A 25884-nucleotide genomic window follows, 5' to 3' on the forward strand; every position below is an offset into this window, starting at 1 on the left:
CTGTCACTCTCACAACCTCTAGTCCTGACTCTTGATGGAGCTCCACTTATTTTCAAGGCATTTATGAATAGACGAGAGAATGCAAAAACCACACTTGCAGATTTGTCCTGAAGTGAAGTGTCAAATTCAATGTGTGTTGAACTGTCTTTTTCAGGAGCATGAACAAGGCAAAGCAACCAGCAGAAGAAACTTTAGCCTTTCTGATGCTGGATATGAAAAAGAAGAATCTTTTGCTACAGGGTTTTTGTTATTTTGTTCTCACTGAATTTCAGAGGAGAGCTTTGGAGGTAAGAGGGGGAGGAAATTTTACTTTTGTCAGTCTAAAGAACCTATGAACATTTATAATTGTGGTATATTCCATGTTTTTCTTTATGGAAAAACAGCTACATTAGTCAAATGTTTTTGCCTCAGTAGGTAACATTTTGATGAGTTCCAGTAACAGATAATTGGATGGAGAGCAACTGTATAAATATGAACCATAAATATTACTTTAAAACTACAAGGAAGAGTAAAATTAGACATTACTGTATTAGGAATTAAAATCAGCAGATACGGTAGTTTTTAAAAGATTTCTTTTGATAGTATTTTCAATTATTTAGTGTTCCTGTGGATGTACTAACAAGAGTTTTAAAGTTCCAGCATTCAGCCTAACAAAGAATTGGATGCAAATGTTGCTAGGCAGTTATAGAAAAATTGTGGAATCTGTGATTTGAGCAACTGCATCAAAAACTCATTCTAGCAGTGACACTTAATAGAAATGTATCCTATTAGTCATATGTTCAACCAAACAACATTAATTTAGAGTTTTAAATTCTCTAGAACTGTTCACAAGTAATGTTAGTTTCAGTCCTGAGATTAGATCTGCCACATGCTAAATATCATAGCAGAAAGCAGTGTCTTTCATATACAGGAGTGCCTCAGCCCCAATTTATCTGTAAGTATGGGGTTTGAGAATGAATTGTAGCTAAATGGGAGACCACTTAAGAGTTCCAGGTATTGCAGTAATTTGCCTGTGGACATCCAGTGACAAATGAAGACATCATCAGAAGAAAGTCAGACAAAGCAAGAATTTCTGAAGAGAGAAAAATAGTGAAACTGATAAAGCAAATTGTGTTTGCAAATGTCTTAGATTTTATGATAACATTTTGATTTTAAACAATAAAAATAAATTTATTGTATATGAAATTGTTTTTATTTCTAAAGTCGTGATAAAGAACAAATATAAAGCTTCAAGTTGTCATTTGTGACTATACATTTTCAGCAAATGTGAAAGCATTATTAGTGGAAGCCCAGACCTGACACTTTTTAAATGAGCTATTTTTATTGGAGGCAAAATCCAGTGGACAACCTGTCGCTACAGTAATAGCACATAGCCGCTTCCTATCCTCTCATTGCTAGAGAACAAAGCAGACACATCACTGTCATATCTATATTTCTCAGGTGCAAACATATGCTACAATTAATAGTATTTCATGCACATGCTAAATAAGTTAACACTATGCAGTAGTCTGTCAGTTATAGTTTAACGATATATAGCTTAACGGTTTAATGTGCAAAGGTGGTAGTTTTTTTAAAGGCTGAATATGTAAGCAGGTGCGGTGAAACTCTGTCACTGAAGCAAAGAAATGATTAGGTACTCACTGAAGACCCCAGCCAGGTGGAGTTTTGTGGTTGTTCTGCTGACAAGTTTTTCTTAAAGTGGGGACATAAGAACCACTCAAATTATTTTAAGTTCTAAACAATTGAGCAAAAGCTAGAACAAAAAGCTTTAAAACTGGAAGATGCAGAACTGTCAGTGAGAGAGAGAATGTAATATTAAAGAAATTTATGCATGAATCTGCCCACTGTGTCCTTATTCATTGAGTCCTGTTCACTGGTTCTGTCCTTAATTCAACAAACTTTTGTGTTCCCCTAGATTGTAATAATCTTTATCCAGCTTCTTGACATTCCTGGAAAAAGTGTCTTTCTTCTGTAACTCTGCAGGTATGTGCACCTGTATTACTTGCTGTATTCCTCCTGTTTCTACCTGCCTGAACACTACAGTCCTGAAGGTACCCTCACTTAAGCATTCTCATTTGCTTTTTCTAAGAAATTATATTCCCTCTATTCCTAAGGTTCCAAGAAAACCAAAACCATATTCCTTTTTTAAACCTTTTTAAAATGAGAAAATAGTAAATATATTAATCTGATTGGTGAAAAATGGGATAGAAACCCCTTGGAGAAGATGATTTGTATGTTAAGGAAACCAAAGGCACAGATATAGATACTCTAAGTCACTGTATTTGAGAATGTGTTACTCCATTTACATCAGGGTCATGAACTGAAAGTGGAAATATTCATTTATAGTGAAGATTACAAGTATATTGAAAATATTAATGAAGCTTTATATAATAATACATCTTTAAATATTTTTAAGTACAGTTGGTATTCAAACTTGTTTTAATCGTAAGATGTTATGAACTTTGATCCAAATTCATTAGTAAGCTCAACTGCTTGGAGTTAATTTGTTTTTGCAAAACAACTGTAGTTTGTCAATGATTCGGAAACGTATCAGAGTTTTTTTTCCTGGGATTCATGACAGAATTACTACCTCTTCAGTTTTCATTATGTGAACTAAAGTTTTTAAAGCAAAACTTTTCAGCCCAGTTCTGGAGTCTGAATTCAATATAATTTGTGTTCTCAAGGCAGGATCTCAACTGAAACAGTAGAATTGCACTTCATCCACCCGCATGATGGTTCAGACTAGCATCTGAGAATCTGAAGCTGCAGTTGAACAAGAGTCATAAGTACTTATAAAAATAGTCTCAGTGTTAACAGTGAAAAATTGCAGTAGCAATTACAGCATGCTTACTGATAACAATGCAGTTGCTCTAGCAATTTTTAAGTTACCACAAACTTTATCAACTCCATGCTTTGGTTTTGTGTTTTTTGTTTTTGTTTTTTGTAAGAAGTTTCTGTAAGTTTAGAAAAAAAAGAAGTGGTGACCCTCTTTATGGAGTTAGTAACCTAAATGTGCCTTTGGTACTTATCTGAGGATTTCAGCAGTGAAAAGAACAAATGAATGTTGTGCAACAATAGGGGTGTGCAAAGACAGAAGAATAATAGAAGCAACTTTTATTTTGAGAATATCTTTAGCTGAAAAAAGGCTTGTTCTTTTAATGTGGAATGGCAAATACTTGAAATGGGAATTAGAAGGCTGATACTCTTAAAGTGGAGTGGAATTCCCATTACCTGAGTGAACACTTCTGTATATTCTCCTGTAACAGGGTGTAGTTAAATAGAATTGGAAGAATAGAATAGAATTGGCTAGATAATAAAAAGTTCCTGTGTGCTACTGATTGGTACCAATGTACTTTGTACTTCTGAATAGCTCTCTTAGTGACTTAAAAACCCAGGAAAAATGAAGAGGAAATTAACTTAGGTAATTTTCTTGAATTTTAGGTACCCTTGTGGGTCTGATCTGACAGATGCAATCAGATTGTCTCTGGAACAAATAAGTGGCAAATTTATGAACAGTATCTGTCAACATCCTGTATGAACAATGATTAATAACTGACAGATATAGTATGTGTGTGAACTGTTTGTTGTTTTATAATAGATTTTTCTGTAATACCTCTGTCTTAAATAAAATGTACTGTTATTTCTGAAAGCTGTTTGGCCACTGGTTAAATTCCCTCATTTTTCCTGAGATAAAAGGGAAGTCCAGGTGTTAAACTGAATTCATACTTGCTGAAATAATCACAATAGATTGTGAGAGCATTATACCTCTAAAATGCTGCTCTGAAGAGCAGCTCTCAAGTTACTGCCCCAAGAAAAATGAAGACTGGAGGCCTAAGACCTACAGGCATTCTCCAGAGAAGGTCACAGTCTGTCAGAGATGCAGTTAACCCTGTTCAGCTAACAGGTACAAAAACTAATCCTTATTTCTATTGCTCCTGAAGATAATAATTTTATGTTCCATACAGTACCTCCTTTAAAACCAAAGTGATTGACATTAATGATATTTTTAGTGTCTAATACTTTATTAATGAATTTAGACAGAATTATTTTTGTCAAAAATTAATATATACTTTAGTCTGTCATTTATGGATCACCCTTCTAATGTGCCAGAATTTAGCAAATGTTATGCTGTATTCTGAATTTGCCTCCCCAGAATATATTTAAAATTAGCTTCTCATCCTTTTCTTTACTATACTCAGTGCACCTGAGTGTCCATATCTAGTAACCTGAACAAATTCAATTTAAGAGAGACTTGTTTTGCAACTCTTTTATAGATGGCATAGGCAACATTCTCAGTTCTTAATGTATCCTCTTCCGTTAGTTCAAACTCAGCATAAAAAATGATATATTTTACCCTATTAATATGAATATCTGGTTCTTGGTTTGCTATTTTAAAATTTGTTTTCTTTCAGTTCTTTTTAGCTTCTTAAGTTATTGATAGATCAGTGCCTTCTTCATTCTTTTTTGTCAGCCATGTATATTTTTTCCAAAACTCTAATCCTTTTGCACTTGCCTTGCATTTGTACATCTCTAAGAGTTGACAAGTTTTGGTCTGTACAGTTAAAGCACTTCTGTTTGTCACGTTTTTCTGAACCACTTAAAACCCACTGTACTAGTGCTGAAACTTTGGAAAGTTGTTTTTCTTCATCATTTGCATGGGAAATGTGTACAAGGACCTCAAAATAAAAACTGGTTCACCAACAGATCTCAAAATACTGTTGTTAATGAATCTTATTTATCAGAGAGTTAGTGCTAGAAATATTCCAAAGAACCATTTTTTAACTGATATGTTGATTAAAATACCAAAATCCAAGGCTGATTTAAAATCTAATAAACTTTGGCAGGATTCTTAATAATGTGTAGGAAAGGTTATTGCTATAAAAGAACACCTGCATTGGCTGGTGAGGCTGCTAACAATCCAATAAAATATACCAGTGCCAAACTAAACCAAAACCACAGACTATGTCTTCACTTGACAGTCCTATGTCTTGAAAAAGAACGATACAGATAAGGATTTAGGAATCACAACAAAATCTCTTCAATTTGTACTGTCAGTACAAAAACTGAGGGAAAAGATAGATGGAGATGCTGAGGAAGGAGAGACAAAGCTATAGTGATCATCAGATACATGTTTCTATATAAGTAACAACTTCAGGATATCCAATGACTTTTACTGTTCACACGTGGAAGATGTGAAAACAGCTAAAAGCATTTCAGCAGCCTAAACACTTCAGCCTTAGCTGGGGCTTGAGGAGATCAAATAAACCATCTTATTGAAGAGAAAGTTGAGAAACAATTTGGTCTCTGTGTATACAAAAACACATAGAAAATGGTAATGGGAGGCTTTTCAGCCCTTTTGACTGAGGTATGAAAGGATGCAAGGATTGAAAGCCTGATTCCTGGCTTTGAGGGTAGTACAGCAGTGCAATAATACAGCAGGTGATACAATTAGCAGTGTTCAAAGTCTTCTGAAAAGAATTAGCTGAACTTTCAAAAGATGTTCTCTAATACAGTTCTGTGAAAAGTTCAGCAGCATTTTTGCATAATGGTTATTTCTGGCGCAAGTTGGGAGTTTTGGAATCAGCATCTTCATTCCCTTTTTGCATGCCTCAATGAACAGAATTGTCTGTGTGTGCAACATGCTTGTAACGGTTGCAGCTCTTAGTTAAAACAATTCCTATTTCAGCAAATCAGCTACTAGCCTCTGGGTTATATATCTTTTGTGTGTATGATGCGCAATCAGCTTGATGTCATCTGTTCTGCTCCTGTCAGATACTGGCCATGATAAAGTCAAGAAAAGGCAGATAAGTAATCAACGATTGTTCGAAGAATGTTTTTCACATTGATGGCTGCCTAGTGTTTCTTGCTCACCTCCTTAGGGACATACTGACAGCTAAATTTAAGTCTGAGCAGTCTCTTCCCACCACTCCTGAGAAATTTTGAATAAATTCTCTTCTAAACTCCTTCTACTCTCCATTCTCTTCCCCCTCTTCACAGTACAGACATGATTCAGCTCCTAGAATTACCTGGGTGTGTTCCACCCAGCTGATCCCCTGCTATTTCAAAAGCTTCAGACATTTTGGCTTTACCTACTCTTGGAATGTTGTACATGGATAAGTTTTTTAAGAATGGATATACTTTGCTTTTCAGGATTCATATTTGGTTGAAAATAATCTAACTCTCAAAAGGAAAATGTTTTAATTATGTCATATATTTAGTCATCAGTACAATTTCTGTTAACATATTTTCTACCTTATGATGTGGAGGTCAAATAAGAAGGAAACAAACTAGGATGCCACACAGAAACATAGAAACTTACAGTGGCATATACATTTCTAAGGAAGACCTTTTAGATAGGCAATATAATAAATTTCCAATCTACTGGCATATTTTGTACACAGAAATAACTTGTATCCCACTGATTTAATTCTTACATAGCAAAATGATGGTCAGACAGATCTTCTGGACTTCCCAGGCAAAGCAAAACTCCCACTGCTAAGGGAGGAATTTTCTTCAAATTAGTTTTTAGACTTCAAGAAAAGGACAACATGCAGAGCCCTAAAATAAAGACAGCAAATCAAAACAATGGAAATAAATAAGAACAAATATACAGCAAGACATATCCTATATAATAATATTAATCTGTCAGCTTTGTGTGGCTCTCAGTCTGTAAAACTACTCAATTATATTTGCAGTAAAATCCATTTCTACAGTTTTGGTATGATTCAGGTAAGTGACATGCTATTTAAATTCCCTTTTCCTGAGTGTATGTAGGGTATTAGAAGAAACTGAATGAAAGCTTTGGTATTCATTTAAGACACTTAAATCATTCTACAGCTACAGTAAGAGAATAGCAAGGGATGGGGAATAATTTATTTACAAAAAAGTAGAATAATTTTTTTTATGATTTCTAAGGACAGTTTTTTCTTATTGAAGTTTGGTTCATTTAATTACAAACCTAGATGCTGAATTGAAGATGAGAGCTGGCTGATAGAATCACATCAAAGGAGTCCTTCAGAGGAAATAAGTTGTATGGTATGCTAGAAATGGAGCTGTCCATGTAGCATTTCAAAATTGGAAGGTCAGAAAAGAAGTTTGATGTATTGGATACAATAGAGAACAACAGTGACTTTTGAAAAGTTGGTAATACTACCTGACTGACACATAAAAGGTTGGTTTTTTTTTTAGTTTGTTGACTGCAAGCTGCAGAAACAGAAGTGATTAAGGAAAACAGTGAGATGATGAAGTTGCAGTAAGCATTGAGATGAGCAGATATGCTGTGCAACCCAGGAAAGAAGATAAGTCACATACTCCACTCGAGAAAAAAAAAATAAAAAAAAAAGACTCAGAAATAGACAAGATACAAAGAGATAAGATAATACTGCAAATTTCATCGATCGCACCATGTTGGTTGGTGTTCCTTTTCCTCTGTGACACTCTCGTGTTAGGTAAAATCTGATGTTACAGCTATGAATATCTTTGGATACTTCAATCTTTCTTAATGTCCATTCTCTTGTATACCACATTATGGAGATGAGAAATGTGTTTCTCTAAACAAAATGCCAACCCACAAAACTGGTTTTATTGCTCTTACTCAGAACTGTTTCCTAGATTCAGTTCACATAAATATGCTCATATTTGGGTCTGAGTGGAATTCAGATGATCAGTAAAACTGGTGTTTCAGATGTTTAAAAATCTAATATCTTATTTTGAGTTTCGTTTTGTTTCCCCAAACTATTCACACCTTCCAGAAAATTCTTCTCATCTATGTTATTAAGTATTACCTCAAATGAACAAACTCAGAGTGTATGTAGTATTTATTAATATGAACAAGCATAATGCAAGTTACTAACAAAACCGACCTTATTTCATAGAAAGTGGGGAAAAAAAATCCATACTCTCTCACATACTGCAAAATTCATGAAACATATTAATAGTCAAAACATTCACAAATACTGTTCAAAGAAAATGTCAGACTACAATTGATCCTTCTTGCAATTTACATCTAACAACACAAAAATAACAGTTGAAAACAAAGCTTCACAAGCACTGTACATAACTACCACATCAACTAATTTAAAAGTCTTTATTGTTCCATTATTTTTTCACTTTGACCAAGTGTTATAGAAGTGTTTGATTTTACTGAACATAATGAGAATACTGTAAAAAGATCCAGATATAATGTGTTCTATTCTACATTAAATCCAAAGGTCAAAAGGGTTTTTTCTTACTAAACAAACCTCATCAGTGTAGTTTATTAATACAATTAGATGAAGTACATTCTCCAATTTCAGATATCAATTTACTCTTAGGCACTTTCTGCTTTACTTAATCAAATTGGGAGATTTTTTCCAGCTATATAATCAACATATAAATTAAATTGTAAAGAACCTTAAAAAAAAGTCAATTATTTTATCAGTTAATTTTTCCATAGGATCTAAATACAATAGTCTTTATTCAGAAAGGGGGAATGGGAAACACACTTTTGGTAATATATATTTTCATTGTATTTTTCCTTTCCAGAATATTGCTATCATTAACATTATAATGGCAAGCCAGTAAATTGGTATTTTAATTTTGAGACAAGGGGCTTATACTTATTATGGGATGCTAGCATTTTAATGGGAAAAGATTATTTGATGTAAATGATAAACAGATCATTTAGTACTGCTAATGCTTTGCATTATGTGCTTCATTAATTGCATGTCTTATGTAGCTTACATTTAAGTTTACACAATTATGTCAAGCTCATTTATTTAGCTATATGTGCTGGCACAATATAGAGCTGCTATTTGTCTAATCTAAAATCCAAAGACCATTTACCATTCTCTTCAGCTTTCAATTTATAAACAATTAGAACAGCTACTGTATATGAGATTAATGCAGAAAAGAAAAAATCAACACTTGTATGACATTTTATCAAGGAAGTTCAAGAACAGTTCACTTAGAGTTTATTTCAAGAACTGTTGAAGGTTACTGATGAACACAATATATGAACTATTGATCTAACACCCACACAGTCTCTACAGGATAATTATGGGCAAATTTATTTACTAACACAAGACATTACTTTGCAGTCTGTTGGCTATACAGTGTATTTCCCTGAATAACAGTATTATTTTGAAGAAAATTGCTGAAACTTCCCTTTAAAGTAGTAGTTATTTAAAGTATTATTACTCAGTTAACTTAGAATTTAATCTATGTTTCTTCCATGGTTCATTCTGGAGTCTTGAACTTGAAAATTTATTTAGTTTCTTGTTTATATTTTATATCTCTGAATCTGGAAATGTTACTTATCTCGCAGCTGTGAAACCCAATATCTGGGACAAAGAAGTTGAGGGGTTTTGTAAGACACCTGCAGCTAACACTTAATGCTGTACTTGGGAGTAATAGGCATTACAGATACTATAATTTTATGCATATAATCCTGTCTCTAAGATTCTGCATAATTCTGAAATAGTGCTTCTTAAAAGTAAGTACTCAAACAATGGGAAAATGATTCTGTCTTTTGCAGGTCATTACAATGGGAAGATATCAAAGGCTTCTGCTCTTTCCATTTTTACGGAAGAGCTCTGAGTATAAGTTTCTCTTTATAATATCTTTTGGAGTCCCAGTGACTTTAGCTAGTGTTCTTACAGGCACACTTATCAGCCTGATAATGCTGATAGAAATTGGAAAAGAATGTTAAAGAATGACAAGGATCTGGTGAACCATGAAGGTTCTCTACTATCAGTTGAGGAGGGTGAATATAATTAGCTAATGATCATTTTTTTACTTCTTTAAAATATTAAAATAGATATTATCTGGTTGTCAAAAATCAGATAGCTTTAATGAATATAGCAAAGAGACAAATGTGAAAAAATTGACACATTTCTTTCCCTGTATTTGTGGATATGAAGGAGAAAGAAAGAGTGATAAGAAGGCACCAAACATTTCCATTATGAACATAGTATTTTGAAGCAGTCATAGATGGCTTATCCAAAGAACACAAGCCTGTATAGCAAACTCAGGAACAGAACCACATCTTGTCTAACAATCCACATCTTAGAGAGTTAGTTTCTCCTTTTTCCAGGATATGAGTCTTAGAATTCTTGGAATTCTTAGAGATTTTTTTTTCCCCCTTATATGCCTCTGCAGTTTCCACACAATTCTTGCTTCACTGAGTGTTCAAAACAGATGAAACAAAATGTTGGCCTCATAGAACAATTTTTTTAAAAAGCCCTAACTAGCCCAAAATCATGCTACAGTTGCCTTCAGCTAACCTACAGCATTTTTCAGTTTGGTATCAAAGTCAAATTCAGGGAAGGTATTCAAGGGTCTGAAACAAGGTCACATTATTTCTGAAGCATCTAAGTTATTAGAATCTAAAAGGCTATCTTCTCTATGGTCATCTGAAATATACAATATAGTGTATCTTCTTATTGCCACTGCACAGACACCTTGTATTCGCTCATGCAATAGCTATGTTTTTGCTTCTGATTCTGCTCACTCCATATTTGTTTTTCTGTATGATCTTTTTATTGTTTGCTCTCTCCTTTTTTACATCATTTTTGTAAACAAACTTAGCCCATAACATTCAGACAAGTTTGAAGTGAAGCCAGAGAAGTTTACTTATCCAAATGAAGATACTTGCATTAAATTTCTATGAACTAATGTAGTTAATTGACTGAGACAGATATCAAAAGAGGAATACTGCAAATGATTATTCATTGACTATGTCAGGGAAGGATTAAGGCATTTCTGTGACTGAAAATGGATATTCTTGCTCCATGTTGGTTTCTCCCATCTTCTGTGCTATGAGTGGTTTTCTCCCAGAAATATAGTAATTTTTTTTTAATCTTTGGCCTGTTTCTGCACCATAATGTTAAAGACCATACCAATACTATACAAATTTAAATAACTTCTAACTCATAGTCTAGGATTATTCCTTTCTTCTAAAGATGTAGTTAAACATTTCAAGTGTTTGGTATCTAATTCTGAGTTAAACGATTTCCTGAATATGAAGAGGTAGGCAACATTTTCTGAAAAAAATACTGCATGCCTTTGTAATAACCTGACAGTTTATTGATTTACTGATCTTAAATCTATTGATCTTAAACTTACTACATAATATAGTTGTTTAAAAATAAGTGTGTAGAAATAATGTCTTTCTGGTATTCTTTAAAAAGTCCTTAAAATAGATGAATGTAATCTCATAATTTAATATCTCAGAAAACAACATTTTGACATTTCACATCACCATTGGGAGTGACAAATTCCTTTCAACTTGTTCATCATTTGTCTTTGTTAATACTCATTGCTTTTGAAATGTCTGGAAAAGATTGGAAACAGGTCTTTATTCAAAATCACTTTTAATTGAGTAAATCTATGAGTGCTTTGGTAGATGGAAAGAACATACATTAACGTGGCATTTGTACAACATAGTCCTATGGATATCTTTCAGTTTTACAGTAAGCTGAATTATTCTAGCAATAAAAGTACTTTCATTTCAAAGAAATGATGCTGCAACACTGAAATTCAAAGGCTTAAGTAAGTTGAAAAATTTAGCATATGCAATAAATATTTCTATATTATTTAAACAAACAAAGATAGGTTACTTATCAAAATAAGCCATATTGAAATGAAAATAATAAGTTCAAGCAGCATGAGTTATTCAAGGAATTTAGTTTCTCACTATTACTTCCAATATTTACTTGTTTTTGAAAGCATTTTCACCATGGAGATGAGATTCTGAATGCTGATTTTCATATTTAAAATTCAAAGTGCAGGTAAGTGAATAAAGACTACATTTCTTCTACTTCTTGTCTGCATGTGTATTTGCATGATGGATACATTGAAATATTTTTACAGCTGACATACCTTACCTTTCTCCCCTTTTCTCTCAGTTCTTATCAACTGCTTGGCTGGGACAGAGCTCTCCATCATGTTCTAAGAGTAGATCACACAACTGTTTTCTTTACACATTTTCTTTCACCATTGTTAAGCTGCTGAACTAGTCATTTTATTAATTTTCATTTTTCAAGATACTGGCCAGGATTTTCTGACAAGCAACCTATTCATTTCTTACTTTGACTTTTCTTTTAAACTAGTCTATCCTGGTGGCTTGCAAGACTATCATAGGGCTGAAAATTCATCAGCGTATTTTAAATCTTGTGTCAGTTTTAAGCTCAGGTTTTCAGTTTTGGATAGCAATGACCTCTGCTTCTCTTCCCAGCAGAATACACCTTGCAAACATGTCCTTATCTGTGTAGATTTCAGAATCAAAACTGAAAAAAAGGAGACTCAGTGACTGCTTCCAGAATACCTGTTTTCCAAGCCCATGCATCTGCAACCCCTTCTGCAGCCAATTCTGCCACGTCCCCCCAATCCTTTATCAGTAATACCAATCGATACCAGTAATACCCTAAAACTAATAAATCCCAACATTCTTAAGACCCAGATAAGTTTGTTCCTTATCAGAGCATCAAGTTATGTGGGTTCAGAGCAACCTTCTACTAAAGACTCGATATATGTAAATAGCAGTTTAACCATAAAGAGGTAAAGGAAGTAGGAGAGTGAAACGCTGCTTGCCTAAGGATACAGGTGGTTGCTTGGGAAGACTAAGCCCTAAATTCCAATCCCAGGATCTGTTCAGAATCAATTATTCAAATTACTCTCATTGAGGTGATCTGCCAGTTTGTGTTAAGGGAAGGAAAAATATCACCATAGTTAGGTATTACTCTATTTTAAATGTAATTCAAGGACTAATTTCACACTTGTTGTGGTTTAATCCCAGCCAGCAGCTAAGCACCATGCAGCCGCTTGCTCACTCCCCACCCCCCCAGTGGGATGGGGCAGGGAATAGGAAGGAAAAAGGTAAAACTCATGGCTTAGAGATAAGAACCGTTTAGCAGAACAGAAAGGAAGAAACTAATAATGATAATATTAACAATAATAAAATGAAAATAATAATAGAAGGATTGGAATATGCAAAACAAGTGATGCACAATGCAATTGCTCACCACTCACTGACAAATGCCCAGTTAGTTCTGAAGCAACGATCCCACCCCAGGCCAACTCCCCCCCAGTTTATATACTGGGCATGATGTCACATGGTATGGAATACCCTTTTGGCCAGTTTGGGTCAGCTGTCCTGGCTGTGTCCCCTCTCAATTTCTTGGGCCCCTTCAGCCTTCTCACTGTCTGCACATGAGAAGCTGAGAAATCCTTGACTCAGTCTAAACATACCTTAGCAACAACTGAAAACATCAGTGTGTTATCAACATTCCTCTCATACTAAACCCAAGACATAAGACTATACCAGCTACTAGAAAGAAAATGAACTCTATCCCAGCTGAAACCAGGACAAGCTTCAAGGAGTAAAGGATATCAGCCCAGGTCCTGTCATTAGCTTTCACCAATGGTGCTCCAATTTTATCAAACTGGAGAGTTTGCGAGCTCTGAGAGGCGTCCCACTCATGCTGGTCGCAGCCCACTGGTGCCCAGGAGAGCTCAAAGGGCCTCACTTGGGATGGCTATTTACAGGTTCACAAGATGATTGACTTTGGTCAGTGTAATTCCACTCTGTCCATAATTCTTGTCAGGCAACCACAAAAGTGAGTCATGATCCAAGCAGCAGGAATTTCAGGTATGGTTCCAGGCAACAGGAGTTTCAGGTGCAATTAGGGGTTGCCTAATTGTCCTGACTCACTGTACCATAGCCAGGACAAGAAAGTACTGGGCTGTCCCTACTCACTGTACAAGAACACAATGTTGAGTGGTCCTGACATTGCAATGTGGCCCAGGGAGGGGGGTTTTGCATGACCAAAATATGTTATATGTTGTGTGTTGCATGTTGTATCTCATATGTTATATATTATTATATATTATATATTACTATATATTATATATTTATTATATATTGAAAGGCTACAATAAGGTCTCCCCAGAGCATTCTCTTCTCCAGGCTGAACAACCCCAACTCTTTCAGTCTGTCTTCATGTGAGAGGTGATCTAATCAATTTCATGGCCCTCCTCTGGACCCACTTCAACAGGTCCATGTCTTTCTTCTGCTGGGGGCCCCAGAGCTGGATGCAGTACTCCAGATGGGGTCTCATAAGAATGGAGTAGAAGGAGAGAATCACCTCCCTCAGCCTGATGGCCACACTGCTTTTTTATGCAGCTGTGCTGTCTTTTGATGGGATACAGTTAATTTTCTTCACAGTAGCTGATATGGGGCTATGTTTGGATTTGTGCTCAAAACAGTGTTGATAATTTAGTTGATGTTTTAATTATTGCTGAGCAGTGCTTACACAGAGTCAAGGCCTTTTCTGCTTCTCGCCCCACCAGCGAGTAGGCTGGGGGTGCATAAAAAGTTGGGAGGGGTCATGGCTGGGACAGCTGACCCAAACTGACCAAAAAGATATTCCAGACCGTATGATGGCATGCTCTGCATATAAAGCTGGGAGAGGGAGAAGGGATTGGGGGATGTTCGGAGTTATGGCATTTGCCTTCCTAAGTAACAATTACATGTGATGGAGCGCTGCTTTCCTAGAGATGGCTGAACACCTGCCTGCTGATGGAAAGTAGTGAGTGAATTCCTTGTTTTGCTTTGCTTGCATGTGCGGCTTTTTGCTTTACCTATTAAACTGTCTTTATCTCAAATTAAGAGTTTTCTCATTTTTACTCTTCTCATTCTCTTCCCCATCCCACTGGGGGGGGGAGGGGAAGTGAGCAAGTGGCTGTGTGCTGCTTAGTTGCCAGCTGGGGTTAAACCACGACAGTAGCCCAGGATATGATTAACTTTCTGGGCTGCAAGCGTACATTTCCAGCTCATATCTAGTTTTTCATCTACCAACATCCCCAAGCCCTTCTCTGCAGGGCTGCTCTCAATCCATTTATCACTGTCTGTATGGATACTGGTGTTTTCCCTACACTTGGCCTTGTTGAACTTCATGAGGTTCACATTGGCTCGCCTCTCAAGCCTGTCAAGGTCCTGCTGGATGGCATCCCTTCCCTCTAGCTTATCAACTGCGACACTCAGCTCGGTGTCATCCACAAACTTTCTGAGGGTGCACTTAATCCCACTATATCACTGATGAACACATTGACCAGTACCAGTCCTGATACAGACCCCTGAGAGACACTACTTGTTACTGATCTCCTCTGGACATAGAGCCATGGCCTGTAACTCTTCAGATGCAGCTATCTGGCTATTTCCTTATCCATTGAAAAGTGCATCTATCAAAACCATGTCCCGCCAATTTAGAAACAAGGTTGTTGTGTGGGACTATGTCAAATTCCTTACAACAGTCAAGGTGGATTGTGTCATTTGCTCTTCCCTTGTTTACCAATGCAGTCACTCCATGGTAGAAGGGTGCTAGATTAGCCAGGCACAATTTGCCCTTTTTGGAGCCATGTTGGCTGTCTGTAATCATCTCCCTGTCACCCCTATGACTTGACATAGCTTCCAGGAGGATCTGTTCCATGATCTCGCTGGGCATAGAGCTGAGGCTCACTAGTCAATCTTTCAACTTCAGTGAAAGTGACACGAATCTCGAGTTGCTCTTTATTTATCCATTTCTTCTTGTCTTCTATTTACATGTATTGTAACTACAAAAATAAAATGTCATTTTGTATTTCACTATAGGTTTTTATATAGCTTACTCTAACCTTATGCAGTTTGCTTTTCAGTTTTATCTAAACTTTTCAGAATAAGTTAGTCCATACATTTTTCCCCTCAGTCAATATGTATGAGTTGTTTTGGATAGTGACTTAGCTTTAACATTCATTGCAAGTTCCATAAACGGGAATGTGACAACTACGTGTTTTATGGAAATTTTTTTTAGTAGTCTGAAGTTGATGAGGTTTTATTCAAGTCACACAACTTCTATGAAAGAACAAGAAGAGTGATCTAAATAGAATTTCTGTCTCTTTGGGTAACAAAAATACATGACATTACAAAGACATTTCAAAGGTGAAAATCTATCCAGAATTTTCAAAACTAAAATAAAAGGAGGAAACCTATAATAGTTAAATATAATTGAATTATTATCTAGGTATTTTAGAGACACTTGTGTTAAAAATGTGCCATAACCTTTTTGGATTTTAATTTCGTAAGGTCACAAAAAACTCAGTCCAGGAAAAACAAGTTTTCCAAACTGGAGAAAATGAAACAATCAAACAATAAACCCCTAAATCACTCCACACCACTGTTTCCATTTATACATGCTTGGCTGCATGCAAATCAATAGAAATCAAAACAACACAGAACACAAATGGTTTTTAAATTTTGTTCTTTCTTTTCTTTATGTAGACACTTTTCAACATACACAATACTATCATCCTTAAAAATAATTTTAAATGCATGCTAAATTATTTCTAATTAGGGTATATAAATTCTACTAGTAAATGAGAGATTAACAATTCTTTTTATTTTTATAGTCCTTTTTTTACTAATTTTGAAAATTATAATAATACTTAGATTAATTTTAATCTAGAAATTAAAAAAGGTTTCTAGAAAATCCTTTGATAAAATTTAAGAATAAACAATCTGCAGAGTAATGCAAATGAACAAAGGTTTAAAGTTTAAGATCAGAATTTTATCCATATTTAACTGATATTACCACATAGATGCCCACGGCAGATAAAAAGTTATATTTACAGTAATATACAAATATCATATACATGCATCTATGTTTATATCATATAGATCCATACCCATGACCATGTATATCTGCAATAGCTTAAGAAGGTGTGGCAAAATGGTTTGTTCCTTTTAACCCATTTCAGTAATAGCACAATTTAAGCAGAAATAGTTCACTTAACATGATATTTTTTCCCAAATCTTCCATTTTATCTTCAATACTGTATTAAAAATGGCTAGATTTTTCAGTAGCCTTTTTAAAAAAATGTATTAGATAGTCAAAGTTGGTTTTAAGTAGTTTGCTTTCTTGAATTTTCAGGCTATCATCTTCAGTCAAGTGCATGGATTTGATTACCTCTTATTGTGTGTGGGGTTTTTTTGTTGCTGTTTGGGTTTTTTTGTTGTTTTGTTTTGGTTTTGTTTTTTCTTACTTACTTGTAAAATAAGTGATGCAATGGTCATTTATCTAAATAGAGTTTTCAGGAATAAAGGTTTTTACATGCTTAACTGTAGGCACAAGAGGAAATTAATCATTATTTAATAAATTATTTAGGCCTTTGTTCATCTCACCCAACTTAGTGAAGTGCTCAATTAGGGACATAGTTAAATTAGTCTGCAGTCAAGGAAAACATGTCTCCCATGTGATTCAACACAAGCAAGACTGGAGTCATCCTCTGATAGCCTTTCTTTCCTTGCAGAAATAACATTCCCTGGTGCTTGCAGAGGAAGCCTATTATGACTATGTTCTACATACAGATATGGGTATGCTTTCACTTACTACACTTGAAGCCTACTGCTCACCTCCATTTTCTTCATTTTTATGACCTTTGATATCAACTGCTTACAGTGTCTGTCAAGGGATGCTGGAAGAAATCCCAGTGTACATGCTGCTCTTTCCTGACATGAAGGATGAGCATCACTGGTGTGCTTCCTAGCAGCCAGAGCTCTCTGTACTGTAGGTAAATCTGAGAGGCATCATCAGGCCCAATAACAACACTTTTATGCTTGTATTCACAGAAAGGTGAATTTTTAAGGATTTCCAACACTTTAAGAAAAGCTAAGTCAGAGGGATTCCTGAGCTTAATGCACTTCTGTGTAAGACATGTCTGGTAAAAATGAGCTTGGTCTTCTGATGCTCTGAGCAGAAAGGACACAAATTACGTCCTAGTCAAATGTAGTGTGATAATAGTAGTACTAGTACTATGCCAAACACAGACTATAATCTCATGAAATCTCAGAGCGGGAATGATTCAGGTTTGCATCAGACTAATATGTCCTAACAGCTTTAGTTGGCTCAGAGCACAGACCAAGCAAGCCTGTGTCTTTTAGCAATGTACCATGTCAGCTAAAAATAGTCACATCCTGAAATGCTTTGATAGTGAGGCCTTAGTGAATGCTAAATGGTATGAGATTATGAGGTTCTTCATCAAAGGTCACTGTGGAAATATGAAGTAGCATTGCTTTTTGTTAATTTGTGTTAATATTGAACTCAAATATGGATGTGTTGGGGTATTACCCTACGTTCTTTTACTGCTGATGAGGTTTTGTCTTGGTGTACACTGAACGTGCCAAATAATCATTGGTTATTTTATTTTATACACATATTTCTAACTAGTAAGCCTATAGCCAGGATTAGTAGAATTTCTTTCATGAAGTTCAAAGCTTAGTATACACACATTAGGGTGCCTAGACACTTATAGAATAGCAAGCACATTCCACAAGTAATGAGAACACCTCTTAATTCAGCTGAAGCCAAAGCCACAAGTGAGTTATAAATGTATTTGTTCTCCAGTTAAATCGATTCCATGCAGTGCTCCAAGTGCTTATTATGTATTCTGTTTATTCCACAAGGAGGAAAATAATAGTTCTTTTCCTGTTCTGTTAAAATACCACAGTACAAGGCAGCTTATTTGGTTTCATTTTAACTATACCAATTTTACTTCCAATCAGCTTCTGTGCGATGCTTACAGTGATCTCTAAGCTGGTGCTGGACTGTTGATTTCTATTAAGAAATAAGAAAGAAGCATCAGTTTGCATGCCATGAACACCAATTTACTATGTAGACAGCTGGGGGTTTTTTTCCAAAAAGAAATCTGAATATGCATTTCTTAGAAGCATGCATATTAGTTAGTGATGTGTATCACTGAGACAAGATTCAGGATCTTATATAAAATTACTTTTTTTGTCAGTGCAGTTCTCAGTTGATAGTGTCCAAAGATAGCATATGCTTCTACCAGAAAGGGTATTAATAGGCTTTCAGATTGCTTAGGGAGTCTATATGGCAATTCCCTTAGACAGTAGAATAACTTGACTTAGCAAAGAAAAAACACTTTTGGATGCTGTTTCTTCAGAAGCAGATGAGAGAAATAGAACCGATAAATTTACTGTGCTGTGATGTAAAACCATGATTCAGAGAAACCTTAGAGGGTTACTCTACAAATGGACCATTGGTCGCAAAGATGCATCTGCTAGTTATAATGCAAAATAGAACAGAAACAAGCAATGTAGAACTCATTCCTTCCTTCCTTCACATTCTACACATCCTTATCAGCTAATTAATGACTTGAATAAATGTTACAAAAAGGAAGGAAAGAAAAAAAAAAGAAACTATACATTTTACTTTAAAAATAAAGAACCTGAAGTGGATCTGAATAGGCTTAGGCCTATTAACAGGCTTTGACAGAAACACAGCAAATATTGGAACACAAAATTGAGAATTAGGTTATAGATAATAAAACAAACTCTACTTTGAAAAGCTAGCGAGGCCCACTCTAATTAGACACACTTCTTATTATTTCTTTCCAATACTTACCTTGAAAAATTATAAACAAGTTTCTAAAGTTGCAAAAAACCTTTTGAAATCCAAGTAATCAATCAGTTTCAATATTTCTCAGCCCACTTTCTGCCATAGTACTCTTCACCATCTATCACGTCTGTCATACCAAATGCTTGGCTAGAACATTCAGTGTATTTGACCACCAATAAAAAAATGACAGTGATGCACAAAACTGTCAAGCTTATCAGCAAGGTTGAATTCCCCTCATAACAAATGCTCCCCCTGCCACATTTAGATTTTCTTTGTCAAAATTTTATTTTAATTCACTCACTGAGTAGGGAGCAGTTTCTTTTCAACTTAGACTTCTAATGTTACATAATATTTAATAATATTCTGCTATATCATTATAATAATTTCAGAAACTGCACATGCATTTTTACATGGCACAATTAAATTACTTGTCCCCTCATATAATAAGGCAAAAGGAATCTCATTACTTTTAGTGACAGAAAAATAAAATAACCTGGCATAGTCAGGCACAGTAAGGGAAAGAGGCAGTACTTGTGAGAGGATAGACATGCCATCTTATTTAGACATGAATAGTTGAAGTAGGGCTCATACAATTTCTGAAAGAAAGGTCTAGAATATAAAGTTATGTTTTTCTATGAATGGAAATATTTCTACAGAAGACTGCAGTGCAGAGCAGGAAAAAAACCCAAGAAGTAATTAATTCTTTATTCTCTTGCTTTTCAGAAAAGAAAAAAAAAAATGCATCCATGTTTGCAAGAGGATGTGACTTTAGACACTGCTTGAATGAATTACATCAACACGGTTATGTTAATATGGAGCCTGTTACATAATTTCCCCCCCTCCAGAATCTATGCTCAACAAGATCCTTACATACTTACACTTTGCTGTTTGTCAGCCTATGTGAACTCCAAATCATTGTTGGGAAATTCTTCATGCACTAACATGCTTTTCATTGAAGTCCTGCATATAAAAATTAAAGCTGAGTTAAGAACCCATGGAAAAGACACCATAAATAACTGAGAAAGAAGAAATCTTGTGTTAGAATTGGCCCAGAACATGCTGTGTTAAAGGAATTTGCACAATATTTTATTGAACATAGTGTCAGAAAAAAAATCAGTAATGTTAATTAGAAGCCTAGGGCAGATTCAAAACATGCAGTGTTCATAGAATCAAAGAATCATATCATGGGTTGGGTTGGAAGGGACCTTAAAGATCACCTAGTTCCACCCCCTGACATGGACAGGGACACATTCCACCAGACCAGGTTACTCAAAGCCCCATCCAACCTGGCTCGAATGTGTTCTTTTGTAAGTGTTGGTTAACTATGTAGTAAGACATGATTAGATATCACTAGATATTAGCACTAACTGTTTGCAGGTTCCATAAAAAAAAATACATGGATATCAACATTTTTGATTATCACATGTGTCTGATATATGATAATTCCCCTTTTGGGAAAAATACTGCACCTGGATGCTAAACCAGCAGCATGCCTATGAATGTGACTACTCCTGTGACTAAGGTAAAGCATCTGCTTGATTAACCTCAAAGATTAAGACTTTTTTTTTCTTTTTATTTGAATGTCCTTCAGTAAAAATGTCATTCAGGATTTCATTTGTAAATATCAGTATTTTGTTTAAAAATCCCCTTAAAGATTTCCTGGAAGGTACAAATGAAGACAAGGAGGGGGGGCAAGCAAGTGATGGAGAAAAAGTGGAGTGAAAAGAAAGTTTCATATGTAGATTTACCTGCAATATAATGTCTAAAATTTTCACTGGGATTATAAGAGGAAACTTGCGTTACAGATCCTGCTTATGTTACTATAGATTAGTTAATTATTAATTGGAATAGTAACTGCATTTCCCTGCTGTAAGTTCTCTTGCCATACTTGCCTTTTCCTCATTCAGGACGGGCCATAATTAAAAGGAAAAAACCCTAGTATTATTATGCTGCCTTGTACCTACTGAATTCTCTGGCTGCATTCAGCACCTGTATCACTTCATAGGTGTGTGTGAAGTACTTGCTCTGCTCTTTCTCCCTAGTGGGTAAAGGCTATTTTCACTTTCCTATTGGTTAAACCAAACAAGCTAAATAGCAGGGAGTGTGTGATAAGAAAAATTCATCCTCAGCTGTTATGCCTAATATCTTCATAAATCTTCTCTCCTGGTTTAGCTCTCATTACTGAGCAAAAGAGATAACAATATATCGCTTTGGGAGGTTTTAAGAGCATTTCTCTACTAGTCCATCTAATTTAAAGTGACTTTATGCTACGAGCAATGTGTAAGCAAATCCCTTCTGTTACACTAAGCACTGTAAACTGTGGTACATGATAAAAATGGTAAAATAAACAGGTCACCATCTGAAGACTCAACAGTCAGTCACTGCCGTGTCTCTGAAATACTTCTGTTTAATTTTAACAAAGAAGTAACTGTGCCAGCTATGTGGCAGCTGACGATATTTTAACGATGACCACTGCAACCTCAGAAATACTTTAAACAAAATCTTCAAAAAGGACTACTGACTACCTAGTTCATTTTAACGAACACCATAATCATACTATAAACTGCAACTCTTCTTAAGCAGAAGTGTTTTATAACATCATTGTCATGAAAAAGAAAATCATGGGTGCCATGAAAAACAGACACTTTCACTGACACATGATGCCCACATTCATTAAATGCTTGCCTTACTCTAGACAATTGATATGAACTATTAGGAGACAAGATACTTCCAAGGTGGTTGGAGTGAGTGGCTATGTGTACAACAGCAAGTAGTGTACATAAATGGGAATGTGTTTAAAAATTAAAACAGTTGGGCTGAAGACCTGAAATCCACACTGTACATATTGAAGGCACTTCTGACTTTGGGTTATCTCTAGTTGGGTCCCATAGGCATAATGAATGTTGAAACCTGGAAAGCATTAGTTCCTCTGAAGCAAATATTGTAGCTTACCTTCATCGGAAAGGGAGCCAGTTCATGCACACTGAAACTGCTTCACAGTGCAAAGCTAAGCACAGTATGTGGGGACTACTGGGCGATTCACTTTAAAAGTGCACTGCTGGCCTTCATTCAATTATCTGTGTAGAAGTATCCACGAAGGCCATTCCTATGTTTCTGAGCTATATTTATATACTTTTAAGTTTCACTGGATGTAAAGATCTGTCTGCACCTCTCAACTATTTGGCTATTGCAACAATGGGTTTATTCCTTTATTGTTTTTTATGTCATGATACTATTTCCATCTGAACAGACTGAGTGTACACAAAATGCAAAATGCTGAAATACTGCACAGTCACAATGAAAGCAATCTGTATTTTTTTTGCAATTACTTTGCCTTGGTTCTGTAACCACTAGAAACGTTAGTAATGGAAACTCCAACCATTGTCTGTTAGTACAGGTTTAGTTTGCTCCATAACTCAGACCATTACCAGGGCAGCCTTCCTAAAAGAATATGTCAAAGTTACAAGACCAGATTTTTCATCTGAGGTGCATGTCAGTTTTGTTGATTGTTCAAAGTACTTCTCATTTGCCAGATCTTCAAAAGGAAGTCTATTTGATGCATTAATACTCTGTGAGCACAGGGTGACTCATACATTGCAACAGCTGTTTCATAATAACTACTCCTTAAGCAGATGTGAAGATGTTACATACAGGTGACATGTTCATTTGATTCCATGAAAGCATAAAAAATCCCAAAGCTCAAAAAAAATTGTCTTTAAGTATTTAACTTCTTCTGTTTCCCAGAATCTGTCAGTTACAGTTCAAGCTTCTATTTTTTAACTTTTTTTTTAATCACCTTCAGTATGGTTGGAACATTTATGTGTTGTTGAGAATTTGATTTGATCCTTATAATTTCTGGGAAAGACACCAACAGACAACCTTGGAGTTGCATGTTTTAATCATAACATTATATAACATGTGTTTTATGACCTAGTATAAAAATTAAAGAACAGTTGAGAATGTTATGCATAATGTGCTACTGTACAAATGCATAACAAAAAGATGACTGATATCTCTAACAGCTACGTACAGAAAATAGTTTAAAAATAGAGCAGATTGATATAACATAAAACATACAGCAACATTTTAGAACAACCATGCCCAAGCTCTATAATGATGTGAGGTGAGAACTACCTTGAATGAGGTAGGGTAAGGATTTCAGAAATGCCAGGGCCCATCAAGTAAAAAAAAGGAAATAATAGGATTGATAATTCATATCTGAAATTAAGGATCTCTTTCTGTGATTTTAGTAGCCATCCACATGCTTAAAAGAACAATGCATAACAAAACCATCTTTATTTATTTATACTGCACAAGGAGAAAATACAGAGGGCTTGAACTCAGGATCAAATTACCTTACACTTGTTACATTGCTTGGAAGAATTTGCAGGGGTTACAGTTGTTATAATGAAGGTATTTAATCTTTTTTTACATGCTGATTAAGTTAATTTGAGAGGAAGACAGTGTATAAGAAATACAGTGGTGAGAGATACACTTTTAGAGGGGTATTTTCAGAGTAGAACCACGTTTTACAAAGAGCAGATGACATTACTGTGCATATCTAGTTATTTTACAATGTATGGTCAAATTTTGTATGGGACAAACATACATATGTCTGGAAAATGTAAGGATATGCATGATTTTTCCTGTACCACAATTATTCTTGATTAAAAACAACAACAGCAACAACAAAATTTGAAGTTATTTCTGTTTCTTTAGTGTAGACAAAGCAGAGGCATATGAAAATTATGGATTATAAATGGATTAATCTGGATACAGGTAATATAAGCTTGTCTCCAACCCAAATATGTGTACTAAAATATTATAACCAAGAACAGTCTTTCATGTATTTTGTAATACTATAATGGCTTAGCCAGGAAATTTACATAAGTATACGAGCAATATGGTCATGAGAGAGGCAGACAAAGATGCACTTAGTTGCATGTAGGAAGCATATGAGTTACAAAAATTGCAAGAATATATACATATATATACATACTTATATACGTATATACCTCTGTGTGTATCACACATACATGTTCAGTTGCAATGCTGGTACAAACAGACATATTAAGCAAGACAATACTTATAACTGCTATTTAAATGTCAATGACCTCTGCTACTGTTTTAGATTCCTTAGTAGTCAGTATGCCAGAGAAAGATTGCAATGTCCAAAGTCTAGCTTAGCTTGCTACTTCCTTGTCCATGGCATGTTCATTCCTTATTATGCATGCTAGGGATATGAGGCATCCAAATTGGAACTCTTTCTGTGAAACAGAAGGACGTTATGTCTTTGACAAGTCTCTTCTGCTCGCATACATCAGGATTATGGTCCTCATTCTCCACATGAAAAATAAAGTAGGATCATAGAGCTTGGGAGACTGGCTATTCATTGCCAGACAATGGGAGTAGAAATAGCAAATTACAAATATAGCTAATATTATGTCATCATTTTGCTTCCACTTATTTTATGTATTTTCTAAACCAAACACTTTTAGTGAACAGTGGTAAACACATAGCTGCTGCAGGAGATGCAATAAATACACATAGCAATGCTTAACAGTCCTTCTAATTCAAGATTTCTGATAATTTCAAAAAACAAGGTTACAAAGGTAGAAGATGTGGGAAATGAAATTCAAATCTGATGCAGCATAACCAAAGTCAGATTTTTTCCCAGAAAAATCATGAATCTACTAATCCTTGGGTATTTTTTGTTCTTAAAATATCTTCAGTGAGGATTTAAATTATAATTTGCATAACAGCATTGTCTTTTAGGCAAAACTGAATCAGGGCCTTGCTTTTCAGGCATCATACATAATAATAAGCAACCTTTGTAATGAAGATCTGATAATCTAAAGAGACAGGCTGGTAGGAGGAATAAAATTACTCCCGTTTTTCTGATGAGGACTTTGGGCACGAACACATCAAGTACCTCATTCAGAATCACATTCAGAAGTTGGAAAAAGTGTCAGAATCTGAAGTCTCCTCTTTCTGACTCACACTTCTGTCCCTAAGACAACGTTATTTTTCTCAAATTATCTATGATTTAATACTTTGTATTAGGCCATAAATGTTTCAGTTTCAGCTTCACGTATTGGTCAGACTCTTTGATGTTACCGTTGTAAGTCATTTGTTTATGGGGTATAACTGTTATGGAAGCCTTTCATAAGTACTTCATAGATATACTTCAGACATAAAGAATGCAAAGACACAAAGAGAAAAGAAATAAAACCATGAAATCATTTTTCTGTAACTTCTGAGAGATTTTGGTATAAACTATAGTACAAATGATTACCTGTGGCAAAGATTTTAGTACGGACAAACACAAAATTGATTACCCTTCCTGAGCATGGGTATATTTCTCAAAGGAAAAAACCTACTATTGAGGAAAAACAAAAACAAAGGGAATTTATCTATGTACCTGGAGGATGAACTTTGCAGGCTAAACTCTGCA

At 35.2% G+C, this 25884-nt stretch overlaps 1 long non-coding RNA gene across 1 annotated transcript; it reads left to right on the forward strand.

Moving 5' to 3' along the window:
* LOC142029415 (uncharacterized) lies at positions 1-24118 on the forward strand. Its single transcript, XR_012649912.1, has 5 exons — positions 1-287; positions 1916-1983; positions 11707-11768; positions 17323-17386; positions 20154-24118. It is a non-coding gene; the product is annotated as an uncharacterized LOC142029415 (long non-coding RNA).
* The last annotated feature ends 1766 nt before the right edge of the window (positions 24119-25884 follow it).

The sequence above is a fragment of the Buteo buteo genome, chromosome 1 (assembly GCF_964188355.1).
Source record: "Buteo buteo chromosome 1, bButBut1.hap1.1, whole genome shotgun sequence".
NCBI classification, from domain to species: Eukaryota; Metazoa; Chordata; class Aves; order Accipitriformes; family Accipitridae; genus Buteo; species Buteo buteo.